The sequence below is a fragment of the Nicotiana tabacum genome, chromosome 12 (genome assembly GCF_000715075.1).
Source record: "Nicotiana tabacum cultivar K326 chromosome 12, ASM71507v2, whole genome shotgun sequence".
Classification (NCBI taxonomy): Eukaryota; Viridiplantae; Streptophyta; class Magnoliopsida; order Solanales; family Solanaceae; genus Nicotiana; species Nicotiana tabacum.
The window spans coordinates 81,832,505-81,848,461 of NC_134091.1; positions in this window are offsets into that span (position 1 = coordinate 81,832,505).

The following is a 15,957-nucleotide window of genomic DNA, read 5'->3' on the forward strand; positions in this document are numbered from 1 at the left end:
TTCTTGGTCCAATAATCAGACTCCTGATTTACTGAGTTGATGTAACTCTTTAGTTTCCTCTTCCTTCTGATCAGCCTTCATGTAGGCTTAAACTATCTTCCGATATGCGGCTCCTAGGATTAGTTATTACTTTAGCCTTTCATAGGCCTTATGGACTATCCATGACACAATCTTCTAACAATTCAATCCTTTGTCTATGCCCTGGGCTCAATTCTTTCTTTTACTTATACCGGAGTTTTCTACGGCTGTATGATTGTCACATATATGCTGCATGGATAATACTCTGAAATCTTACGTGCATTCATAACGTAACTCACTCTGGATCACTGATCGAATAATTCCTTTCGTTCCTTCTCCACTTTCTTTAAATGTAAGCAATTACGTTTCCTGGTCATTTTGCCACTTATTGCATGTATACTTGGCTTATCTTAGTTTCCATGCATGCTGAAATTTTCGTGCAATTCATATGATCTCGAATATTACTTTTTATTTTTCTTCCCGTTCCTTAGCCACGGTAGGTACCACTTCCTTATGGAGAGCATACAATGTTGTTGTGAGACTGTTGTTACAAGACCATTTCCTCCTTAGGTTACTGAGCTTAGGTTGAAGCCTTCTTCCTTACTTCCTCAGTTAGTCTTTCATTGTAGTATTTAGGGAGGATCCTCTGATTCTTGTAAAGTTGTGAGCTTAGCACATCGTATACCCGATAGAATTTTTGATGTCCTTCCTCGCCTATAATTACCCGTAGTTACTTACCTCTATGCCCTTGTGCTTGTAGGGTTTCTTGTGAACTAATATTTTGACTGTCTTCCCAGTGGGACGCTCTTTTATTTCCGTAACACTCATATGGTACCTTTACTACCCCAACTCCTATCTGAATATTTCTCAAGGATCACGATGTCGTATCTGCGAGACTGAATTCCCCATGTTGGGGTTCACTATGTTCATCTTGCACAATCTGTTGATTTATCTGCGTCCTCTTGTTTAGCCATAACTAGGCTCTTCCTGGATCAACTAATAACTATTCGTTGGCCCTTCCTCATATCAATATTCCGCGTAATCTTTCTTGGGTTATTTTCTTTGCATTAACTTACGTCTCCCATTGGCTCCTTATTTATCAATAACATCTCGGGCAGGGACCCTTACTTTCTTTCCTTGACGCCGTGTTTGCATAATGTTCTGGAATCGTAGCATATCTGTAGGCTTTGAATAAGCGCAATCTCATCCCTCTTCGCATTCTTCCCTTACCATTCCATAATTACTAGAACCACTTAATTCTGACTTAATACCACATCATTCCATATTCCCCCCTTTAGGGGAGCACTAAGATTTAGTGTTAAGATGATCTATGTATAGATGTTTTACCTTCTCATCTGTGGCATAGTTTCACATCACCGATGATCCTTACTCACCTCGCGGTAATCCTTTTGTACCAAGTATAACAAAATTCCTCGCTCGTGAGGGTGACACTTAGTGTAACTATCACATACAGTCCCTTAAGCTTAACTTTACTCACCTTGCTTACTTTGGGGAAGCATCTTCCTGAATGACCTTTAAAGGGTATTCTTCTGCCGTCCATTCTATTATCGCCGGGACGCAATCTCTGAAATTCTCATGATGCCGACTACTACTCGGTCCCTAGTTCATGCTTAGTTTATCTTGTTCATCAGTCCATGCTGATTCCTTGTTACTCTGGGGTCTAACTTTTTCTTTTGGTAGTCGCGTTGGAGTCACGAACTTATTTCTTGAAATGAGGATATGACTTTATGGCCTATACTCTTTTGTTGTCTCAAGGCCTGTCACCTCTCGTATTTTCCTTCACTTGAGTATAGACTCAGTAATACTATCATCTTTTTGATCTACCATTGTCATCCATGTATCACATCTTACTTATAATGCTTCATTAACTCTCTTCTTATTTCCCGCTAACATTTATGTCTATTACTTTATTCAGAAAACTTCAACAAGACATTCTTTGATTTTAGCACCCCTTGCTCCATCCCCTAGCTCTTCGGGTTGCCTAACATTCCCGTTCTACTAGGGACGGGAGCCACACTAAGGTAATGTTTATCCCTTCGAGCCTTCCAGTGCCTATCTTTGTAGTACTCATATCTAGCTGTACTATTTTAGAGTGCACCATCTGGGTGTCTCACAAGGAGATCTATTACCACATTTTGCAATACCCTTCGGAAATGTCAACTAACACAAACAATCCATTCACCATTTCGGGTTACTCAAACCCCGGCCAGATCCTGATATCCCGTCCTTCTCTTAAACTACATTTGTCAGCCCCGGAGGGCATAACTGAAATGGGTGTGATCAATTGTATATACCTATATTATTGTTGAAGGTAACTCTAAAGCTTATATTTATCTGCCTGAATTGTGAATACTGATAATCTTCATTAACTGGACGCCTCGTACACTTATTCATTTTGCTTCTTCTACTTGTTGAAACGTGTATCTATCTTCTGAATCTCTCATCGCCTTTCACCATAGGGGTGGATAGATACTCTTGCCTTAAGGCTCCTTATCAAGAGGCTTTCATATCTTAGTACACCCACGATCTACTGAATACCTCATATTTATCCATCATAAGCATGATGCAAAAATTGAGTTCCTCTGACTCAACTCTTCCACATCTATATCTCTTACCAACCATCTTTCTAGATGTAGGCATCGTCGTATTATGAATAAGATAGAGTTTAGGAAATTGAGTTCTTACAACTGAGCTCTACCACACGATCTAGAGTAAGAAGAAAGAGTGACAGTCCTAAATGCCCTGTAGCCTCCTGCTTATAAGTGTGGTGCATAACACACCCATAAACAAGACTCTACTAGACACGGCTTGTAGACTCCCTAGGACAGAACTGCTCAGATACCACATTTGTTACGACCCAAATCGATGGGCCGCGACGGGCACCTGGTACCTTACTTAACCGAGTACCAACATAACGTATATTTCTTATTACATCATCATATACACGTGACATACGGGCCTAATAAGCCAACATCATCATTTATAAACTCAAAACATACGTTGACAAGGCCGTACAATCTTTCACGTACACGACATATGTCTACAAGCCTCTAAGAGTACATAAAATGTCATAAAGGTCGGGACAGGGCCCCGCCATACTAATCAATACATGTTCTAATCTTCCACTGAGCTGATCGCCTACTTGGAGGACTCTCAACCTGTCTATCGATACCTGCGGGCATGAAACACAGCGTCCCCAGGCAAAAGGGACGTCAGTACAAATAATGTACCGAGTATGTAAGGAATGAAATTCAGTAAATAATAGACATGAGAGAAACATGGAGTAAAAGACTCGACATGTACGTCTGCATAGCTCTGTGAATCATTTCATTTTTATAATGTCATGCATATACGTATAAATTCCATACCATGCATTGGTATATGCGTTCATAATATCATCAAGCCTCTGAGGGCATCCCATCATATCATTTCGGCCACTGTGGGCAAATCATCAACGTATACCAGATGATCAGGTGATGGTGTGTATATAACGCCGTAACCTTTTCCCATATCCCATATACATATAATATACATATATACACGTATATAACGCCATCTGGTCATGGGTCAATGTACATGTATAAATCAATGCAATGCATGAGAAGTAAGTCATTAAAATCTTTCGAAGTGTCATAAGACCATTATGCCTTTCATTAATATCATGAAATAAACTTTATCAACTTACGTATTTTCTGAGACCCATGAACATATGATAGAATAATATGACACATGGGGAATCAAGAACATAAGCATCTCTAGTATTTCTATGTATAGAGTAATTTACGGAAATTGTGCATTTGCTCGTTTCGTTTGTATCGTATAGATCATGCCAAATGGAAAGAAGGGATAGCCTTAACATACCTAGAGTAGGGAAAAATCCGTATGATATTCTTGGAAAAGGTTGCACCGTACTCCTTTAGAATCGCAAAATCTCACGTTGCTACGGTGCTAAGAAATCTCGTTGAAATTGTTTTGTTTCGAGAGTAATGTCCGTTGAAGCCAACATAATTATGGGAATTGTTCTTGCTGGATTTGAGAATAACTTGGAATTTTGGAAGAATGCTATATCATCCCTTTAATTATCTCAAGGCCAAACTTTAAATATGCTTACGGAAGTGTCATGTATATGACACTTAAATGGCCACCTTAATTATGAGTCACTTAATGTATTTCAAAGGGGCTGCGACGTTTTTGCTTTAGTCTTTATCCAAAGACTTCAATTAATCCATCACTAATTAATAATTAACTAGGTAATGTACCATTACCCAATAATTAACCAATTACCCACATAATTAAGAATTATTTTCACTTACTTAAAATACTACTCACTCTTTACATACCTTATACACCTTACTATCATGGTCCTGTGGTACCTTGTATGGCATTAGTCCATAAATACCGTGTATTTTAGCTCGGGCCGAATTTTACCTTAAAATGCCAAACTTGACGAAACTCATTTTCTTCCACTCGATCACCCTCTCACCTTCACGTATTTACTTATTACTGGTTTAAAGTAGCATAATACTTATAATCCCAAAATAATCTCATTCCCGAACTTACGTCGATTATCTTATGACAAAACTTTAACGTACAAAAATGTGGGATATAACATCTCATTCCCGAGCTTTTATTAATTTAATTATAGCGTACTTTCACGTACGAAAATATGGGGTGTAACAGGGTGATTGTGCAAAATAGGGCTGAATCATCACTTGTTGTAGAAGTCAAGGAGAAGCAATATAACGATCCATTGTTGGCACAATGGAAAGGGGGGATTCATAAACATAGGACCATGGCCTTTGCTCTTGGCATGGATGATGGTACACTAAGGTACCAAGGGCGAATATGTGTTCCAAATGTAGATGGTCTCAAGGAAAGAATCATGACCGAGGCTCACACTTCTAGGTATTCTGTGCACCCGGGCTCTACAAAAATGTATCATGATCTTAAATAAGTCTATTGGTGGAATGATATGAAGAGGAATATAGCGTACTTTGTGGCAAGATGTCCAAATTATCAGCAAGTGAAGGCCGAACACCAAAGGCCCGGTGAGTTGGCACAAAACATAGAAATTCCAATGTGGAAGTGGGAAATGATTAATATGGACTTTGTGGTAGGACTACCTCGCACTCCTCGTAAGTTTGACTCGATTTGGGTGATTGTGTATCGACTCACGAAATCAGCACACTTCTTGCCGGTTAAGGCTACTGACGCAACGAAACATTATGCTCAGTTGTATATAAAAGAAATAGTCAGGTTGCATGGCACTCCTGTTTCTTTCATTTCTGATCGGGGGGCACAGTTCACGGCCAAGTTTTGGAAGAAATTCAGCAAGGTCTTGGTACTCAAGTGAATCTTAGTACAGCCTTTCACTCACAGACTAACGGGCAGGCAGAGCGGACTATTCAGACGCTTGAGGATATGTTGCGTGCTTGTGTTCTAGATTTCAAGGGTAGCTGGGATGATCATTTGCTACTAATAGAGTTTGGTTATAACAAAAGCTTTTATGCTAGCATTCAGATGGCATCGTCCGAGGCTTTATATGGTAGGAAATGTAGATCTCCCATTGGGTGGTTCGAGATTGGAGAAGCAGAGTTGATAGGGCCAGACATCGTGCATCAGGCTATGGAAAAAGTTAAGATCATTAAGGAGCGGTTGAAGACCGCACAGAGTCGTTAGAAGTCCTATTCGGATGTTCGTCATAGGGATTTGGAGTTCAAAGAAGATGATTGGGTATTCTTGAAGGTTTCCCCCATAAAGGGTGTAATGCAATTTGGTAAGAAAGGGAAACTGAGTCCGAGGTGTGTCGGACCGTACAGAATCATTCAGAGAATCAGTGAGGTGGCGTACAAGCTTGAGCTACCACCTGAGATGTCATTAGTATACTCGTTATTTCATGTGTTTATGTTGAAGAATGTAGTTAGAGACCCGACACTCATTGTTCCGGTAGAGGCTATTGAGGTAAATGAGGAATTGACTTATGAAGAGATTCCAGTTTTTATTATTGATCGGCAAGTCCGAAAGTTGAGAAATAAAGAATTGCCTCTGTGAAAGTGTTATGGCAAAACCAGCAGGTTGAAGAGGCAACCTGGGAGGTCAAGGAAGAAATGAAGAAGAAGTATCCTTATTTGTTTGAATAGCCATGTATTTATAAATTTGTGCTCTATGAAAATGCTAAGAGTTACCTTGTATGAAGTATGTATCATTTGTACCGTTGATGTTAAGGGTGTTCCTTTTTTGGTAATATATTGCCTATGAGGCCACGGTTGGCGTTGTTTTTATATTATATTGCGTCATTGGATTATGTATATGTTGTTAGGATTGGTTTCTGGGGTTCTCTGGCAGGAGGATAGGCTCAGTTACAAGGGAGACTCTGGCGAATTGTTTGGAAATTTAGGGAGTTAGTAAACATTTTGGAGCTTTTGGTGTGTAGATAAACATTTAAGTCACATTAGGTGTCTATGGAAGACTCTAACACTCATTCGAGGACGAATGATCCTTAGCGGGGGAGAATGTAAGGCCCCATTAAAATATTCTAATGATTTAAGATTTTAAAGTGTGCCAACAGTATTTGGAAATAACGTGTTCGAGTATTAAAGGATACACATGGGATAGAACCACATTATTTTGAAATGAAAATATATGTTTAAGGTGTGTTGGAACATACTAAAGAGTTCTGTGAATGGCAAGAATTTGTGTGGAACAAGTTGGATACATTAAGTGGAAAGGATGTCTCAATTTGCACAATATCTTACTTCAAATGTATGCTTCTACCAAACTATAAATACTTAGGAGGTGATCTACCTATCAAATTAATCCTTTGAGTCTAGTTTCCTACGCTTCAAATCGTTTGTCATTTGGACATTCCTACAAGAAGTTATGACCAAATTACCAAAGGCTGGCGGAGGAGTCTACGGATGCGAAGCATCTGAGGCCGCGTCCGAAAGAAAGGCTGGCAGTGAAGTACTGCCATAGCATCCAGGTACGCGGCAGAGAACCCTGTAGATGGAGAATACAAACCATTGAACACGTATTTTCCCGACGAGGAAGTGTTATTTATTTAATCGAAGAAAATAAGTTTCGTCGAAAGTCAGCAAGTTGGGAATGTTATAACCCATACTTTTGGGATGAGACTAGGGCTGAAGGCATCGCGAATGTGAGGCTTTGGTCGCGAACGCGAAGAAGGGCGACTGTGCTGCGCAGAATGTTTTAAAAAGCGGGATTTAGCCCATTTCACTCATTTCTCTCTTGGTTGGGCAATTTTTGGAGTTTTCGAAGAGGAAATTTTCATCATCTATGTCAAGGTAAGTGATTACCACCTATTGCAAGTTAAATACTCGGATTATATATAGATTTTAACATGGAAATTCGTGGAAAGTTAGTAAAAATTTGGGATTTTGGTAGAAAACCTAAAAATTTATATTTTGGATTTTGACCACGAATTTGGGCAAGGAATTGAGAGTAAATTATATATTTGAGTTCGTGATGCCATGGGTAATGTTTATCTTCGAAAAATTTCGGAAGGTGATTTTTATCGACTTTTCGAGCGGAATTGGAAATTATTGAAAATTGAATTTTAATGAGTATTAGAGTATATATTTATGGATTTGCACCTTTATTGACTAGTTTTTGAGCGATGGGCATTGGTTTGAGTTGTTGGAAAGGCTTTGGAGCCGGTTATGGAATTTCGGAGCGAGGTAAGTCTCCTTTCTAATCTTGTAAGAGGGAATTAACCCCATAGGTGAATCAAATTATTATGTGTTTCTATTTGTGGGGGCTACGTACGCACGAGATGACGAGAGTCCGTGCGTAGCTACTGTTATGCTTATGTCCGGGTAGTCTAGGACCTATATCATGTTGTACCTGCGTTGTTTGCGCTTTACTTGTTAATTTAATTGTTTAAAACAATTAGAAACTCGATAAAGGAATTGTAAAAAGGTTAAACTTCATTTACTTGACCGTTAAATGAGAATTTGTAATTCTTGGAATATTTGCCCCTTAATAAATCTTAAATTGGTTGTTTAATATGTTTTCTCTTTTATGGAACGATCCGAACGCTTCGGTAGCAGATAGATGCATCTATGGTTCGCGCCGTTTGACCCTCGGCAGTCCACAATTTAAATATTTATGTTGGATCGGGTCGTACGACCTTGACATGATTTGCACATGATATATCTTTGAAATTGATGAGAATTGATATTGCTTTTATTGGCCCGAGATACAAAATGTTAAATGACGAAAATAAGTTTGGAAAGTTCCTATTAACAAAACAATTATTTACTTACTTCATGTTATTGAGTTTACAGCCGTTCTATACAATCCACACTTAATTATAATATCGGTATTTTATTGTTAACCCTTAGTAAGTGTCGGAGTCGACCCTTCGTCACTACTTCTTTGAGGTTAGGCTGGATACTTACTGGGTACGCGTTGATTTACGTACTCATACTACACTTGCTGCACATTTTTGTGCAGGTACATATATGTCTAGTGGCCTTGTGGGCGCAGAGGCGCGGTTATAGCGGGGACTTAGGTGATCTGCATTCTATACCACGATCCGCAGCCAGCCGAGTCTCCTTCGGAGTATTTATATCTTTTTTTTCCTGTCCAAATTTGTATTCCGGACGGATGCTGTATTCTATTTTAATTCCTAGTTGATACTCATGCACTTGTGACACCGGGTTTTGGGGTGATTATGGGTTGTTTGGTATTAAAATTGTGAAAATATTTTTATTTACTCTGTAAAGTCCATCTTTTATTATTAAATTGAAGGAAATCATGATTTCAAATACTAAAATAAGTAATTAAGTTAATTAATTATTGTTGGCTTGCCTGACAGTGGTGTTAGGCGCCATCATGACCTATAATGGATTTTGGGTCGTGCTAACATGGTATCAGAGCACTAGGTTCACTTATGTCTCACGAATCAGGAGCGAGTCTAGTAGAGTCTTGTGGATCTGTACGGAGATGTGTGTACTTATCTTCGAGAGGCTACACGACTATTTGGAGCACTTCCCTTCTTGATTCCTCATCGTACGATTTGATTCCTTTGAGGCTTTTCCCTTCATTTCCTTCCTATTCAATCTTGTTCGACGTGAAGCGCTTGTTATAAATTTGCAATCAAGGAATTTTAATGGTACCGCAGATGTGGTGCGGGATGTTTCTCCCTGCGTATTTGATTGGGCTATTGTCGTCGCCTTGTGGAAGGCCGTTCTGTCATTTCAGCTCAGTATTAATATTGCCTATGGTTTGAGATTTGGCACAGATTGTTATGATGATTCGTGCATTGCTATCATATAGTGTTGGTGTAATGGTAGGGTGCTTATCTATGGATCGCGGCAGTAAATGACTTGATAGAAGGACTTCCCATTTCACGGCCTAGAAGTTCAGCATTTAGTTCCGGCGGAGGAGAGGCAATCGAAATACGAACGTTCAGGTTTAGGTTTATGGAGTAACGATACTGGGTATTTCGAGCGCGGTGGAATTTTCATCTGTGATGTGGTGTCCTCATCCTGGATTGGATGCGTTAAGTTCACCGGTGTTGTGGTATTCTTTAGTTCACCTTCGGGGTGGGGTATTGTGAAATGGTGCCGGGAGAAGCGGTTGTCAAAAATAACGGGGTGTAGCGATTTCGGAATCAAATCGGTGTTTCTAGTGTTGATGGCTCGAGAAAGATGATCTTCGAAAAGGTTTAAAGGTGGTAGCGATCTATTAGTTCAAGTGCTACAGGGATAGATTTTGATTTAAGGCAACAACTAGGCAACGAAGGATGAGGAAGGACATGTGGGAGGTGTCTTGCGGTGGTTAAAATTCAAGAAGGCCAAGTGTGAGAAACAAAAGTCAAGTAGTTGCTTAAAGGAGAGGGTTTGACCAAAGTGGGAGAGTGCCATAATAGAATATGGGTTCTATGGTAGGATAGCTACATGCCTTGGGGAAAGTTTAGAGTGGTTTGGGATTCATGGTGGACAGTGACTAGGACTACGGACTAATTTGGAATATTGGCTACTACTGAGAAAGGTTGGATATGACAGGAGGGAGTTGCTTAATATAAAGAGGGAGGCAACATGACTTTGGATTGGAATATATTGTCGCACCTTTAGTTGATGTCCATGAGGAGTGAATGGACTTGTACAGCTGGCGAATGAGCACGGGCTCAGGATGGTTTATTGGTTTCGTGGTAATTGTACTCGGTGCAGCGTTGTTGGAAGATGTCAGCATGGAATTTCCATAGGTGGGTTATTTCCGGTGAGCAGGTTAACGATTGCATGGTGTTGACGAAGCTTCTGCGAAGAATTCTACTGGCTACCCAGTATGAGGTCGCACATGTGAATGTGGCTAGAGATTTAGAGCGTTCATGAAATGGTTAACAGGAAGATTTCGAGGAATTTGGCGGGTTGATTGCGTGAGGTCATGTCAGTGAGGAAGAAGGAATCTTGGTAGGTTCCAGGGTTATGTAATGGTAGCTTCATGCTAAGTGGGAGAGCCACACCGCCTACGGTTGGAGTGCATGGTTGTTTATTTGTGAGGTTTCTGGTTATCGGCATATTGGTGGGTTATTACGACTAAGGAAAGAAAACAGTAGTGGTAATTTGAGCAAAGGATTTGAGGAATGTGTGCTATAATTGTCCTTATAGATTCATGTTCAGGCTTTGGGAAGACTCAGAGTCTATGCTTCGTGTAAATGTGATGTACAAGGAAAGTGAGCCAGCCGGGTACTTCTTTGAGAAGGTGTTCATGTGCTAGCAGGGCCTTGGAGTTTGATCGTAATCAGGAACAAGTCAGAGTGGGTGACTCTCAACAATGGTTCTAGTGGGTTCAAAAAAATTCAAAGTGCGGTGCCTAAGGATTTCGAGCTAGTAGTATGGTTAAGTATTGAGCTTTTGCAGTGGATTATGAAAAGTGGCTTGGAGTGTTCTACGTTATCTTCGGTCTGCGGTGTGGCATTGGAGGAATGGAAGAAAATAACTTTGGATTTATAGAGGGATTTTCAGAATGGGTGTACCAGTTGAAGATGCGACTATGCGCATAAGGAAGGTATGAGATGGTTCATGGGCTTTGGAGACAATGTGGTTTCATGAAATAAGGTCACACAGGATGAGTGCGGATTTGGGTTCATGATATTTTGAATGGAGCTATTATTATTTCTAGAGCAAGTCCAGAGTATACTAGAAGAAGTGGCTCGGTTGGTAATGGATGAATCAGCATGGTTATGGCAGTGACCGGTTTCTCCAGCGTAAAGTTATACATGTAGTTTGTAGTTGTACACTTGGGCTTGAGAGCCACCACAACTTGGTTGATTTTGGAGGTATTCGATTCGTATGGCTTTGTTATGTAAAGGGATTTTCAGAAGAGTTATGGCAGTTTAGATCACGACATGAGGTTGTATTTTTTGCAGTTTGGGAATTTAGTTGCGTGTTGCACTGGTTCTTCTGAAATGAGCTAAGTAAAAGGTTTCTATATGATGAAGTTTATTCTATTAGAGGATCAGGGGTTATTATGGAATTCTATTACTCTCACGTACTGGCATGTTAGGTGCAGTGAGCGGTATGGAAAATTAGAAGATGAGGATCAAGGTTGCGGTTCAGTATTCATAAGAATGCCACGAGCTCAGATGAGCAGGGAAGAATTCAGATGTTTAGAGTAAGTTGGTATTGTCTTTAGCGTCACCTGAGATCGGTGTCCTGTGTAAGAGGCTTTGTGTACTGATTTGTAGCTTCTTGATTTGCTTTACAACATTAGTATGGTCAGTGGTAGGGATGTGAAGACTTGTTACCTGGTGAGGGAGGTCGTGGGAGCGTATCCCACGGGGAGATTATATGAGTGTGACATGTAGTCACTTGATTGATTAAAGATTGAAACCAAGTATGAAGATTTTGGTACTATCGCTAATGTGAGAGCTTAGGCCTGGAAGGCGCTCTATTCATCTGGTTGTGAACTGTTGAAGTTTGTCCCGGATTGGACAACTGTTCTTATGTGTCATGAATAGGGTTCTTGTTGATCCTTGGAAGGTTATTAGCCCAGTGCAGTACAATCAGAATCGGCTTGAGGTCCGTGGATGGATCTAGATGTGAATGTGCGCTCTATATCAGGCCGGATGTGTTCATTTCAACTTAGCGTTGTTTACGGAGGAATCTTCTGGCCTTGGATGTTATTTTTGCCGTCAGCTATTTCATGTAATACTTTGTTGTGCCGTGTGGGTTGTGAGACAACTTGATTATTTTTACAATGTATTGAGGTCCTGCATAGCGGTGGTGTTATGCGAGCAGGATGGCTCTCCAGATACAGATCATATATCGCACCTTAGTTGTGCTTGAGTTTTATAGCGCATGACGCTACCCGCCTCCCTAGGATTTGTATTATGCATTTGGCATGCTTATGGTTGATCTTCGGGCATTTCGTGAGTATAAGTGTTACGGCTCGATATGTACTTTTTTTAGATTATTATGTGTGGATCGGGTGGCATGCTACCACGGGTATGTTGTTTGGATTGGGTGGCACGCCGCTACGAGTATCATGATTGGATCGGGTTGCACACCGCAACGGTATTATGTGTGGATGGGCTTGCACGCCGCAACAGTGTGATGTTGAGCACAGTTCCCTATATGTATTCATGTGTGTTTTGTCCCACATTTTTGGAGAAAGATTCATGACACCTTTTCGGTTGTTTAATTAGTTACGTGGGTTGAGTAGTTCTTTCCAAAGTTCATTTTCCTTATGTACCACAGTCGAGTTTGTGGATTGTTGGCACATGGTGGCATTATATAAGACCTTTGGTAGTGTTTGGGGTGGCTTATTGCCAGAACGACTTGTACTGGGTGAGACGAGATTTTTGGAACTGAGATTAGTGCGATCGGATTTATATGAGGTATATTTAAGAGCAAATATCGTTATTTGGTTCATAATGAGTTAATGGTTCTTGTCTGGAAGAGAGACTCAATGATTCGTTGACTCGAAAGTTGGTTATTAATTTCTACACATCTTTTCCATCGTGGCAGTATTGCAAGAGCGGAAACGAGATTTATATGCTTCATGAGGTGTGTTGTAGTCATCGAATTCGTGGAATTTTGGCTATTGTCATCAGAGGATGTTATTATGGTCATGTGAATAATGTGGTACAGGGTGTGAATTCAGTGAGAGTATACAATCATGTATTGGTACATCGTGTAGTGATTGAAACAGTGTTCGTATGTTGGAAGCAAGCCTAGTAGAGAATTTCGGACGTTGGAATTTGGCTCTAAGGCTTATTTGCCTAAATAAAAGGGAGGATCTTCAGATTTGCTCGAGCTAATATGTTCAGCTAGGTTGTGCTAGCATGGGTAGGTGCAGGAGGTGTTAAACAGTGATTTCGGACAACTCCAGAGCAGTTCTTAGCACGTTCGAGGATGAACATATGTGTTAAGTGGAAGAGAATGTAACGACCCGATCGGTCGTTTTGAGCTCTAGCGCGTTGTTCGGCGGTTTGAGGCCTTGAGTAGTCTCATTTCAGGTATTATGACTTGTGTGCGTGGTCGGAATTGAATTTCAGGAAGTTCAGAGTTGATTTGGAAAGAAAACTCTCATTTAAGAAACTTTAAGTTGGAAGAATTTGACTAAGGTTTGATTTTTGAGTAAACAACCTCGGAATCGGGATTGGAAGGTTCCAGCATGTTTGTATGATGATTTTGGACTTGAGCATATGTCCGGATCGGGGTTTGGATGAGCCGGGAGCGTTTCGGCGCCTATTGTTGAAAGTTGGCATTTTTGGAAGAATTTCATAAATTTGGGTTAAAGTGCATTTCAATGTTATCGATGTCCATTTGGGATTCCGAGTCTGGGAATAGCTCTGTAAGATGATTCTAGTATTGGAAGCGTGTCCGGATGTGGATCTGGAGGTCCGTAGGTCATTTTGGGGTGGTTTGGCGAAAGTTAAAAATTTGAAGGTTTTTGAGAAGTTTGACCGGGAGTTGACCTTTTTATATCGGGGTCGAATTCTGATTTCGGAAGTTGGAGTTGGTCCGCAATGTCAAATGCGACTTGTGTGCAAAATTTGAGGTCAATCGGACGTGATTTGATAGGTTTCGGCATCGAAGGTAGAAGTTTGAGGTTCAAAAGTTCAGTAAGCTAGAATTGGGGTGCGATTAATAATTTGGTGATGTTTGATGTGATTTGAGGCTCGATCAGATCCGTGTTATGTTATGGGACTGGTTGGTGTGATTGGACGGGGTCCCGGGGACCTTGGGTGTGTTTCTGGGTGGTTTCGGATCATTTTGAGCTGTTTTGGAACTATTGTTACTGATATCGCATTTTCTTTGAGGAACTTTGAGGCTGTTGGGATTTTGTGATGACCCAAAAGGTCATCTTATATTTTAGAACTCGATTCTATGCTCTTAAGCCTTAAAAAATCTCATTTTTACCCTTCGCGATTTGCATGCGCAGTCCGGGTGTTGGCCCGGAAGTCTTATATGTTAAAAACTGATAAAAATAAGAATTTTTGCCTAAAAACTTCAGTTGAGTTGACGTCGGTCAACATTTTTGGTAAACGGGCCCGAATCCGTGTTTTGACGGTCCCAGTGAGTCCGTATCGAAATATGGGACCTGGACGTATGCCCAAAATCGAATTCGGAGGTCCCTAGCTCGAGTTATGAATTTTTGATGAAAATTAAAAGTTTGAAAGTTAAATGGTTTTTAAGAATTGGTTGATGTTTGGCCTTGTTGATACAGGGTCCGTATTTTGGTTCCGGAGCTCGGTATAGGTCCAATATAATATTTATGACTTATCTGTGAAATTTGGTGAGAAATGGAGTTGGTTTGACGTGATTCGGACGTCCCGTTGTAAAAATAGGAATTTTAAAGCTTTCTTGAAAATTTCATTGGATTTGGTGCTAAATTCATAGTTCTAGGTGTTATTTTGGCGATTTGATCACGCGAGCAAGTTCGTATGATGTTTTTAGACTTGTGTGCATGTTTGGTTTGGAGCCCCGGGGGCTCGGGTGAGTTTCGGATAGGCTACGAGATGTTTTGGACTTGGAAAAAATCTGGTATTTTGCTGCAGCAGCTGTTCTGGTATGTTCTTCTCCGCGTTCGTGAAGGTACTCTCGCGAACGCGAAGGGTAAGCTGGTCAGGGTGAGTTTTTACTCTTCGCAAACGCGAAGCGACGGGGGCTTTACCCTTCGCGAACACGTAGTGTTAGGGACCTTGGGGAGGGGTCAGTCTTTCCTTCATCGCGAACGCGAAGGCCAGGGGGGAGTAGCCTTCGCGAACGCCAAGGGGGACTCATGAATGCATAAACTTGGCAACTCTGCTCTTCGCGAACGCGACAGTGTCCTCGCGAACGTGATAGTGTCCTCGCGAACGCGATGAACACTGTCGCCTAGTGCATGAACAGTCCCAAAAACTAGACTTAAGCCATTTCTTCAACTTTTCAAAAACCAAACGGGCTAGAGGCGATTTTCAAGAGATATTTTCTTCCCCAAAGTGTTGGTAAGTGATTCTAAACCATTTTCTTTCAATTACCCATTACATTTTATGAATTTTCAACCTAAAATCTAGAATTCTCATAATAGAATTGGGGGTTTGGGGTAGAAACTAGGGATTTCGAAATTTGGGGATTTAGACCTCAACTTGAGGTCGGATTCCAAAACTAATTATATATCCGGGCTCGGGGGTGAATGGGTAAATGGATTTTGGTCCGAACCTCGGGTTTTGACCAAGCGGGCCCGGGGTCGATTTTTGACTTTTTGGAGGAAGTTTGGGAAAATCTAAATTTATGCAATGCAATTGATTCCTTTAGCAATATTTGATATTATTGAGTCGTTTTTGAATAGATACGAGTGGTTTGGAGGTGGATTCTAGAGGAAAAGCTGTGATTGAGTATTAAGTGGCCTTCGGAGTGAGGTAAGTGTCGTGGTTAACCCTGACTTGAGGGAATTAGGAACCTC